We start from the raw sequence: 10768 nt of genomic DNA on the forward strand, positions 1-10768 counted from the left end.
TCCAAAGGGCTGGTTGGGTGGGAGGGGCTCTGGGGCCCAGAAGGTGGGTAACCCCCTGCACTGTCCTGGTGAGGAGTAGGTCATCCGCTAGAGAGCACGTCACTGCATCGGCAGGATGTTCCCAGCTCCGTGGCCTGGGTGAGATCGTCCTAAAAGGCAGACAAACTAACCTTGAAAGAACACCTTGAGGAATCACTTGTGGGGTCAGAGACGCCCTTTCTTCTGCCCGTAGTTTGGAAGCAGGTCCAGCCCTTGCAGGCACGCTGCCCCCACCTGGTGCTCCCCAATCTCCTGACCCCCCCCCCATTGTCACTGTGCCTCAGCTCCCAGCAGCCAGTGACAGGGGGCAGCGTCTTCTCGAGGAGCCCGGGATATAGAATCAGCGTGCCTGTCACAGCGTGTATGACGGTTGTGCCTCTTTTTACTCCTCTTGTAAAAGGCACATGTTAGTCACGATCAGCTGTCTCTTTAAACACTAGCATTCATATGTGCAGAAGCGTGACGTCCTGCATCCCTGGGAGCCCGTCCAGTAATTCCCGTGATGTGGACGTGCTCAGGGAGCATGGGCTCCTTGTGGACGGAGGCGTGTTTTGCAGCGAGGCCCCGAGAAGGAGCTCGAGCTGGACGCTGGGGTCCGGGTGAGAACGTCCTCACAGTGGCCGTGAGGCTCAGAGCCGATGAAGTAGGAAAGCACTTTGCAGCCATGAAGGTCGCCGCCAGCACATGCCCTTAGAGTGACTGTAATCCACTCAGGTTCTCCCACAGCCTCTTGCTAGGAGGCGGCTCTTGTGAAACATTTTAAGCCCAGCAGCCCACTACCTTCACCCGAAGAAGTTGCCCAAGGCCCTGGCTGTTTAGTGGCACACGTGGAATGAGTCCTCCTAACGCTGGCCCTGAGAGCCCTCAGTAAGAGTATAAAATGGTTTCTAAATCATCCAGGATTAAGATTTGTTCCATGTAGTTCCTCTGGGTTTATTTATTTGGGGTGTGCGAATACGTGTGCGCACATGTATGTGTGTGTGTTTTAAATTGGCATTCCCGGCAGGCCGCACCCATGCCCATTAGCCACCGTCACGGCCACCTCCACTCTTGCCTCTTGAGGGGAACCGTGTGCGGGAGTCCCACCGTCCCACCAGTTGGACACTGGTCCCCCAGGATATCCGTGTGGGGAACCGTGTCCACGTCAATTTGAATGGAGTCCTGGTCCCTCTGCCTATTTATACATTACAGGCATTTCACATGTAAAATTTTACAAATGTTCATTTTCTAGAGGTTTCTTAGACAGAACCCCCCCCTCCCCATCTGATTGCTGTGTTTGCCCAGCGAGGCGCGAGAGGCCAGCGGCTCACTCGTGTCCACCGCAGCGCAAGTTCTGTGGGCGTTCACGCCTCAGTTTTCCCTTTTCTGCCCATTTCTCACTTGTGTGCAACCTCGGGATGTTTGTGTGACTACCTTCTAAAATATTCCGACTCACCAGGTAAAACAGATAGGCCCCTCCCCCCGCCTGCCGCCAGACAGCGACATTTTTCTGCCCAGGGGTGTCTTGGGGTCCCATGCTTTCTCAGGCGGGTGCGATCTGCCCCTGGAAGGCAGATGGGGGAGGTCGGATTGAAATCCGACTTTTTCAGCTGTAGCCCGGAGGTCCACACGTGTCGTTAGAGCGCGTGAGCCTGATGGAGCTGCGGGACAGACCCGGGGGTGGGGGGTGCCCGGCCTTGGCTCTGACTAGGAGAGACCCAAACCCCCCATTGGGCCGGAGCGTGGGGCCTCAGTGGGACTCGCACGGCCCTCAGGATGGGCCGGAGGACGGCCGGACGGCCGGGGAAACGCTTGCTGCGCAGTTGAGACCAGCAGAGCACGGGTGGCTCGTTGGCAGCACAGACGGCAGGTGGCAGGAGAAGGGGAGCCCGAGCAGCGGGAGCCCAGGCGGGAGGGACAGGCCCTGCGCCAGGCCAGCGGGAGGACAGTGGGCCGGACCTGGCGCTGGCCGAGCGCAGCTGGGGACGGACCGCACTTGATGTCGTGGGAGCGCCCCCCCGGCTTCCTGCGAGCATCCCCGACGTGACCTTCCCGGCGGGAGGAAAGACAAGGGCTGCTGTGTGGCATAGACTAGAACAGGGTAAGACGGGGCCCTTCCCCTGCTTCTCTCTTCCGAGCTGGGGGGCTCGGGAGGCTGGGCCGCGGCTGCTCAGGGCGAGGCAGCTGCGTGTCCCTGTGGAGTTCGGAGACTCCCCTCCTCGTCCCCAGCACCCTGGGGAGTCCGCCGTGGAAGCGCTTGGACCCTCTGCTCGTTCTGGGGACGGCTTCCACGGCCACCCCAAGCTGGCCACGCTCAGAATCCGGGTTTTAATCCGGCAGCACCTTCCAGCACCTTCCACCCTGGTGGGTGCGTCTGGAGGACCCTGCCCTCTGTGCCCGGGCCTGTGGCACGCCGTGACCCCCGTGTCCTTCCCCCTCAGGGCAGCCTTTAAAACCAAGCATCCTGCCGGCGCAGGCAGCTTTCCGTTGTTGGAGCGAACCCACGACACAGTGTTCCGGAGCTACAAGTCACTTTATTTGCTGATCTCTATCTCTTCCTTTGAGGACTGTTCACTTTTCCAGATGAAATCACTGGAAACAGAATAGGCTGTGCCAGATATTTAAGCCATTAAAAAAAAAAAAGTGTTCCTGCTTTGTAAATGGTGCAAAGCAGGGTCTCCGCTCAGGCCTCGCTCCCTGAGCGCCCACCCCATGGGAGGCGGCTCGAGGGCTCGGGCGAAGCCGGAGAGCCTGGACTTTCTCACAGGGGGCTGGCTGGACCCGTGGGAGCGCCCGAGGGGGCAGAGAGGACCTGGCGGCCTGTGGGCACCAGGGGTTGGTGTGGCCCAGGGCGCTGAGTGGCAGAAGGGCCTCCTGTGTGGCTGGAGGGAGTCAGTGTGCGGGGAGGGGGGCTGGCTTAATGCACGCAGTGGTGTTCAGAAAAGAATTCTGGCCACTGGACTTAAAACACCTTCACTCTAAAGCTCTGAGTACCCCGCCTGCGGGTGTTCAGCCTGCATAAACCAAACGTACTGAGACTGTTCAGCTCAGCCTTCCTCAGCCCGAATTCATCCAGCAGCGCAGTGTGTGTCAGACCTTGGTGCCCGGATTCCAGCAGTGAGCAAAACAGACCAAAATCCCTGCCCTGCGGCAGCTCACATTCCAGAGGAGGAGCCGGAGAGCAGACAATGAACAGAAGGATCAAGTAAACGATACGGCTCCTTGGAAGGAAATAAGTGTTTGGAGGAGAAAGATAAAGCGGAGAAGGGGTCTGGGAGGGTGAGAGCTGGCGGTCACGGGTCAGAGAAGACCTGCCTGGGGGCCCAGGACGCCGGCCTCCTGCCGCGGCGGCCTCCGAAAGCTGGTCGGTCTGGTCGGTTGCAGCGATTGGGTGTGTGAGGCAGTGCCACCAGCAGTTGAGGGCTCAGGGAGGTGACTTGGTGGGCTGTGCTCAGCACAAGTGCTTTGGGCCTTTGCCCTGCCTGAGGGCGGTGGCGGGGTGTGACTTGAGTTTTGAAAGGGTCACACTGTGTTGAATATACAAAAGGGACAGGGCCCCCGAGCTACCATCAGGAGATGCCCTCTGTCGTTGTAGGGGGAGGTGGTGGTGGTGGGTTTGGACACCCGGTGGGCAGAGCCGGGGGGCGGGGGTGTGAGAAGGGGCGGTCAGTCCTTGGGGTGCCCGTGGACAAGACGTGGGGCAGTCGCGGTACCGAGGGGCCCGGCCTTCATTCCAGCACAGGCCGGTAATGAAACCTAGGGGGGTATTTTTATTACCTAGTTTTCCTATTCTAAGAGTGTTGCTTGCCTATAGGCAAAATTTTCAAATCATTTAGAAGGTTGTGAGGGGAACAGTAAAGTCCACTCCCTGCCCTGAGGCCCCTCCTAGAGGAGTCAGAGACCTCACTGGGACTCTGGGTGCACGGGTGCACTTTTGTGGGCACCTAACCATTTCGTACTACGGGTGGGGTCAGCCTCCCTCCCATGCTGCGCCCAGTGTCCCCGATTGATCCGGGGGCTGTGTTTCATGTCTATACACACAGCCCCTCCCGCCCTCTCTCCTCTGGCTGCCTCTGTTCCACTCAGGGCTCTACTGGCATCATTTTAAAAAAATGTTTATTCATTTTTGAGAGAGAGAGAGAATGAGCAAGGGAGGGGCAGAGAGAGAGAGAGACGGAGGATCTGAGGGGTACTCTGTGCCGACAGACTCGAACTCACGAACCTCAAGATACGACCTGAGCCAAAGTGGGACGCTCCACCGACGAGCCCCCCAGGCGCCCCCGTACTGGCATCTTTGATTCTTGCCAGACAGTGAGGGGGTTTCAATGTTTTGTTCTTTGCGTTGCTATTGAAAATATCGCCACAGTGAACTCTTGGGCGAATTTACCTGTAGGATAAAGCATTAGCGGAAATAGTTGGGCCAAAGGCCAGGCGTTTCTTTTTTGTGAAATACACCACGAGTCCAGAGGCATGTGACAGCCCCTGGGGACAGCTCCGACATGACCGGGCACTCATGCTGCTTGGCTTCCGAGAGCGCATCTCAGAAGCACTTAAGCCCGGAAGTTTGAACCAGGGGCTCAGACACAGGGATCTGAGTTCCACGCAGCTTCTCAGTGGCGCCAGGTCTCCCCGCCGAGTCGTCCGTGGTGCCTCAGGCCCGTGGTGCCCACCCTGCTGGGGGCTGGAGCACGCCCAGCACTCGAGGGGCCTTGCTGCTGCCCTCCTTCTTCTGGAAAAGCCTCGGCGTGCCCTCACCGCACGGCCGTCTGTTCTTCACCGCGTGTCAGTCCTGCCCTGTTAGGGTGTCGGCGACAGGTGTCTGTTCCGCTGCTCCATCCTGGGGACCTGGCCGCTGTGCCTGACCCATAGTGCAGACTCAAATGTCAGCTTGTAGGATGAGTGGGTAAACCTGCCCCCAGGGAAAGAGCCTCCCCTCACTCTGGGCCAGATTGTGGCTTAGCAGAGATTGTGGTCACTTCGCCGTGAATGAAGAATTTCCCAGGGTGGGAATGGAGAAACCCCGCAGGTCCAGCGTGCGCGCGTGCGGAGGCCACAGGGCAGCGCGGGGCCGGGCCAGCGTGGCGGGAGACAGCGGTGACACCTTCCTCCCGGGGCCCCAGGGGACCGCAGAGGGCCCCCCTCCCCGTCCGCATCTCAGGGGAGGTGAAGCCTGGCGCCTTCCCTCTGAACCTTCTTGCTTTACGGTCATAGCCTTTGGGCCTAATGACCTGGTCTCCTTTTTCTCTTTAGAGCAGATTAAGGGCATTTAGAGGGAGCTAGATGTCCTTCTGTCATTTGTATTTTTCTGTTTACCTGATACCTGCTATCAGGCCCAGAGGGGACAAGGTCGTGCCAGTTCCCAGCCTGGGCGCAGGGCACACTTGGCAGCCTCCGTGAGCCTCCGAGACTCTGCCTGCCGTCTTAGGAGTGGCCCTGACTCACCAGTGTTTACACACGTCGGGGGCGGACGTGCCTGCAATCCAGAGATCTGGAGGCATTTCCCCGCCCCAGTCACCCCTGGATCCCAGGGCGCCCCGATCCCCGCCAGGCGCCTTGTCCCTGTGCGCTCGGCTCCTCTCTGTCGAGGGCCTGCGTGTGCCCGGGACACATGAGGAGGGCCGCAGATGTGGCCTGCAGCACGCTGGGGACCAGAGGGGTGACGGCTTGTACATCCTCACGCTTTACCCTTGGGCGTGTTTACACCATAAAACCCTTGACGAGGATTTCCCCGCTTTGGCGTTGAGCTCCCTGCTTATGTACCTTTGCTGGGCAGACGGGTCTCCGGCAGAAGCGCACTGTCCCTGCCGCTCCAGCAGCTGGAGCGCTAGGTCTCCAAGGGAGCCAGCCTCGCAGAGCTGCCTTCCCCCACCCCGGAGGCCGTGGCCGGAGAGGAGGGGAGGGCTGCGGCACTGGGGGCTGGACGGGAGTGTGAGCAGGGCACTGGGGCTCTTGGCCCCGCCTAGCCTGCAGGATCTCCTGGTGGTGTTTGTGTCCCGGAACCAGCCTCCTGCTCACGGCCCTCTCCTCCTGTTGTGTGTAATAGGAAATGCCTGTGGTCTTATCATCCACGAGGTCACCGGCTTCAGCCATAGTCTGGTCATTCTGTTACACAGCCCGTCTGCCAAAATGTTTGTTTTGGTAATGAGGTGCCTTAAAATCAAGAAAAAACTCTTACTTCCAGATTGCTCCTTTTTCATAGCAGCCTGTTCCTGTTTTCTGGGTGCAGTAACCCTTGACTTCCTTGGAGAAGTCTTGTCGGAGTTTCTTAGAATACCTGCCTTGTTCCCTGAAGTATCTGTGTTTTCCCTAGAGATCAGCTCCGCATGCAGGTCGTCCTCTTGGTCTTTTCATGGTTTGGGTTTTGATGTCATTATTATTTATTTAGTGGCTCTTCAGCCATCCGTCCTCCCGTTGGTTGTCAGTTCATGTTTGTGAAGAAAGAACAGGATGTGAAGGAAGCCGTTCTGGGTTCCCAGCGGGGGCTCCCTGAGGGGAGTCGAGGTTTGCTGGTCACGAATGCGGGTTTACGAGTTACCTGGATTGCCCCGCAGGGCCCCCCTGCCTTGGCATTTCTCGGCCCTCCGCTTGGCACTCCTACCTTGGGCGGGCTTATTCCCGCCCTGGCGTTTGGGCTGGTTTTCTTCCAGTCCAGACCTGTCTGCTTGCTCGTAGCGTGCCCTCTGGCCTGCTGCTGTGACGCTGTCACACGTGCCCTCGTGTCCTGCTCTGTTGTGATTTGGGGGAAGACACAGGGTTGGAAGAAATACACGGGGAACACACTGGCTTTGTCTTTCCCATCGTGATGGGAAGGAGTCAGGAGCAACGCGGCACACACCACCTGTCCCAGAGGTTCGCTTCGGAATCTGTTGCGTGGCATTCAGGTGGCATTTTCCCGACACCGGGCTGGACTGTTGTCATGGCTTCGGCACACAGCGAACCCCGGGAGGTAGACCGGGGCCGGGGGCACGTGCGGCCGTTGTTCAGAGCTCCCGGGACGCACTTGGCCTTGTGGCAGCGGACTGCACTTCAGGGGCTTCGGGAAGAAGTGATCGGTCACCTGCGGGGCCAGACGGTGAGGCGGGTACCAGAGGAGCTCGCTTCCGTCCCATCCTCGGGAAGAGCGGCACTGACTCATTTGTCTGTCGCCTTGCACTTTTCCAGCATTCTCCGCCTCCCTTTCCTCCCCTGAGCTTCCTCACGCCTCAGGAGGTAAGGGCTCCAGAGGCGTCCCCGCCTCACAGAGGGGACAGAGGACTCGAGTTGACAGAGGCCGAGCTGCCTTCCCAGGACCTTCCCCTTCCCCTCGAGAAGCCCCCAGGGAGTCAGTCAGCACACGGCCCGGGTTTTTGGCATCAGTGGGTGTACTTGGGGAGTTTTCGGTACCGTGTGGCCTCAGCGGCCTGCTCTTCCCAGCGCGTCCGCAGGCTCAGTCGTGGCTCGGGCTGGCTCGAGACCCTGAAGAACGAAGGAGGCAGAACCAAGAAGCTCACCGGACCTGACCTCCTTTTGAAGGAACAGGTTTGTGGGTTCTCTTGTTGTCCTCAGGGGCCTCAGTTTCCCCTGCTGACATGTTTCTTCAGCCCAGGGTGTGCTGAAACCAGATTCATTTTTGTGGCTAGGGACGTTTATGTGTGAAAAAAAAAATCTGAGCACTATTCCCCGACAGGCCGAGGGCCTTGGAATGTTCTGGACGCCAGTGTTAATAAGGCAATCCTGAGGCTCTGGTGCCCTTTCTGAGGGAGCCGCCTCCCGTTCAGGCAGGGCCTCCAGAGCTGGGGACGACCGGGCGGGGGAGGGTCACAGGGCCAGGTTAGTCCTGGCCTCGCGTCTGGAGGCCGCGGGGCCCTTGACCAGTGGTTTGCGTGCGGTGTGCCTCTGGTGCCTCCTTGTAACATCTCTTGGGCGGAGTTTTTGAGGAACAAAAATACGTGTAAAGGTCACGTAGACCACCTGGCGGTGCCGAGAGGTGCTCGGGTGCCTGGATGCTGCCGTGTAGTCGTCTCTTCCCACCCGGGGCCCCTGGTCCGAAGGGCGGAACCACGTCTGATTGAAGCAGGCTTCCTTTATTTGACACAAGCAGGGCCACCGTCAGCCAAGAGAGCCCACTTTGGGGGTGTCCTTGGGTAGTCACTGAACACCTGTGTGGTACCATTCGCCAGTTCTTCTAGTTCCTTCATAGGTGGCCTTGGTCTCCCTGGGGGACTGAGCCCGACTCCCTGGGTGTGGCCTGGTCTGTGACTGGAGCCCCTCTGGGAGGGGCTCAGGGCACAGCCACGCGCTACACCAGTGCAGGTGTTGGGCTGGGCTTCAGGGGGCTTTGTTCCGGAATCTCAGCGCGGGCTGTGCCCTGCACCCTCTCCTCTCCCCTAGGGCCACTTGCCTGCAGCTCCCTGCGCCTCGCCATGTGTCCCCCTGGCGCCCCCCCTCCACGTTGAGGAGGGAATGAAGGGATGCTGGGAAACACCGCAGGAGGAGCAGGCGCGGTGCTGGCGTCTGTGAGCGCTAGAGCCGTGGCTGGCCCTCCCCGCACTCCCCTCCTCTGCCGGCCCCTTGTCTCTGCGTCCTCCACGGAAACATGGGTTCTCTTTGTTTTTTTTTTAATCTGCAAATACAATTTTTTAAAAAAAAGGATACCAAAGCCGATCGGTGCACCGAGACCCCTTAACATCTGGCAGTCTCCCTTTTTCGGGTCTTATGATGTCCGTTCTGTGTACTTACGTGAGATTTTATTTTGATCATCGTCAACCGTTTATTACCAATTTCACTTTATTTGCAACACTAAAAAGGCAAAGAATATTTCCTCTGTTTGCATTTGACAGATTTTAACATTTGGATCTTTCCCAGTGTTCCCATTGTTCTAGTCCAGTTTAGTTGTTTTCACTTTCATTTAAAAGAAACCAAGGTCTAGCTCATGGGCTGTTTGCATTCCCGGCACTAATCAGCTCAGTTCTTGAAACTGAGATCTTTGTTGAATGAATGAATGAGGCTCACCAAGAGCAGCTGGTAATGGCAGGTCTTCCCCTCCTTCCAATTTTAAATTGACACAAGGCCATCGTGTCACTGAGCCACGTGATACTTTCTGGGCACTTTCGCTTCCAGTTCCTTCCAGACCATCCTGAGCCTGAGGTGTGGCTGGTGTGACTCAGGAGGTCATAGGGGCCCAGGAAGAGTGGCCGATTGTCACGCCTTGTTGGGTCGTGGTGCAGGCCACATTCTGGTGGTCAGAGAACGAATCTCACCACTGGTCAGGAGAACGTTCCTTACTCGAGCCCTGCAGGCTGGGTGCCAAGTTTGTTTTCGCAAAATCTGCTTTGTAAGATCACCAGTCACGGATTTCGGGCGACAGATGAGATTTCCTTGGTCCCCCTGGAGCCATTGCGACCGCCCTCTCTCTGCTCACAGATGGGAAGCTGCCGGTCCCGTCCTAGCTTTTCCCTTACCCCGTGGAGCAAAGCGCTCACTCCTACTTTCTTGATATTTTCATAGCATTATACCCACACACTGCTACTTATGTGTAGCGTACTATAAACAGAAGAACTTGCATTTTAGAACCACAGAACCTTGTCCTGAGTCATCATCTCACCATTTATCACCGTAAACAAGTTACTTGACCTTCAGTTTCTCATCTGTGAAAAGGGCATAAAGATGCCTCCTGCCTCACGGGACGATTACAAAAATAAGTGAGATTGTGGGACAGCTAAAATCATACCTGGAGGGAAGTTTGTAGCTTTAAATGCGTGTGTGAGAAAAGAGGAAAGAGAACATTTATAAGTTACGCTTCCGTACCCAGAGTCAGAAAAAGAGCACCTTGAAGCCAGAGGTGGTAGGAGGAAGGAAGTGCATAAAGGGAAGAGCTCAAGGAGAATGACAGATGCTCAACAGACGGCTGAAAGCAGGCAAGCTGAACGTTGGCTCTTTGGAAAAGACAAAAAGGACACTGATAAATCTCTGATGCGGCTGATCAAGGGAAAGGCACAAAAACCTAATGTCCAGAATGAAAAGAGGGACTTACTACCGATCCCGCAGTCTTCCAAGTGATCACAGGAGGACGACGTGAACAATTTTATGACAGTAAATTTGAAAAAGATCACCTGGATTCCCTAGAAAACCGAAAGTTGACAAGATCAACACACAAAGAAATAGAAAATATATGAATAGTCTTCTGCCATTTAACTAGAACCTGTGATGAAAAGTGCTTCAAAAAAACTTCAGGCTTCACTGACAAATTCTGCCAAACATTTAAGGAAAAACAAAGCCAGTCTTAATGTAAACATCCATTTGTGATTAAAGCTCTTAGCAGAATTATAGTAGACAGGAACTTTCGAACCTAAAAAGTGGTATTTTAAAATATCACACAGTAAACATCCCACTTAGTGGTGAAATGTTGAAAGCTCTGTCCTTGGCGCCAGGACCGCTGTCACCTGGGAACTGTCACAGTTGCCTAGTGCAGTGCCAGGGTGGGCTCAGGACCCCGGACTGAGGGAGCATCACCACGTTGGCACCGTGGGCTCAGGCTGGAAAGCTGGACTTGCCTCGTTCCTGCTGGTCAGCTGAGAGCATGCCTCCTCCCTGAAGCCCTTGCAGCCCCCGGGGTTACTTGGTTTTGTTACTTGGCCATTCAGGTTCTGGCCCTAGAAGTCGGGTACGTCTTTTTGTACTGAGCCCAGTGGCAACCTCTTCTTGGCTCTGGGCACTTAGTAGGCTCTTAATGAATCTTAGGCAGAACTGACCATCCATTTCCGTCTACATC

This window comes from Suricata suricatta, chromosome 10, assembly GCF_006229205.1.
Source record: "Suricata suricatta isolate VVHF042 chromosome 10, meerkat_22Aug2017_6uvM2_HiC, whole genome shotgun sequence".
In the NCBI taxonomy this organism is placed as follows: Eukaryota; Metazoa; Chordata; class Mammalia; order Carnivora; family Herpestidae; genus Suricata; species Suricata suricatta.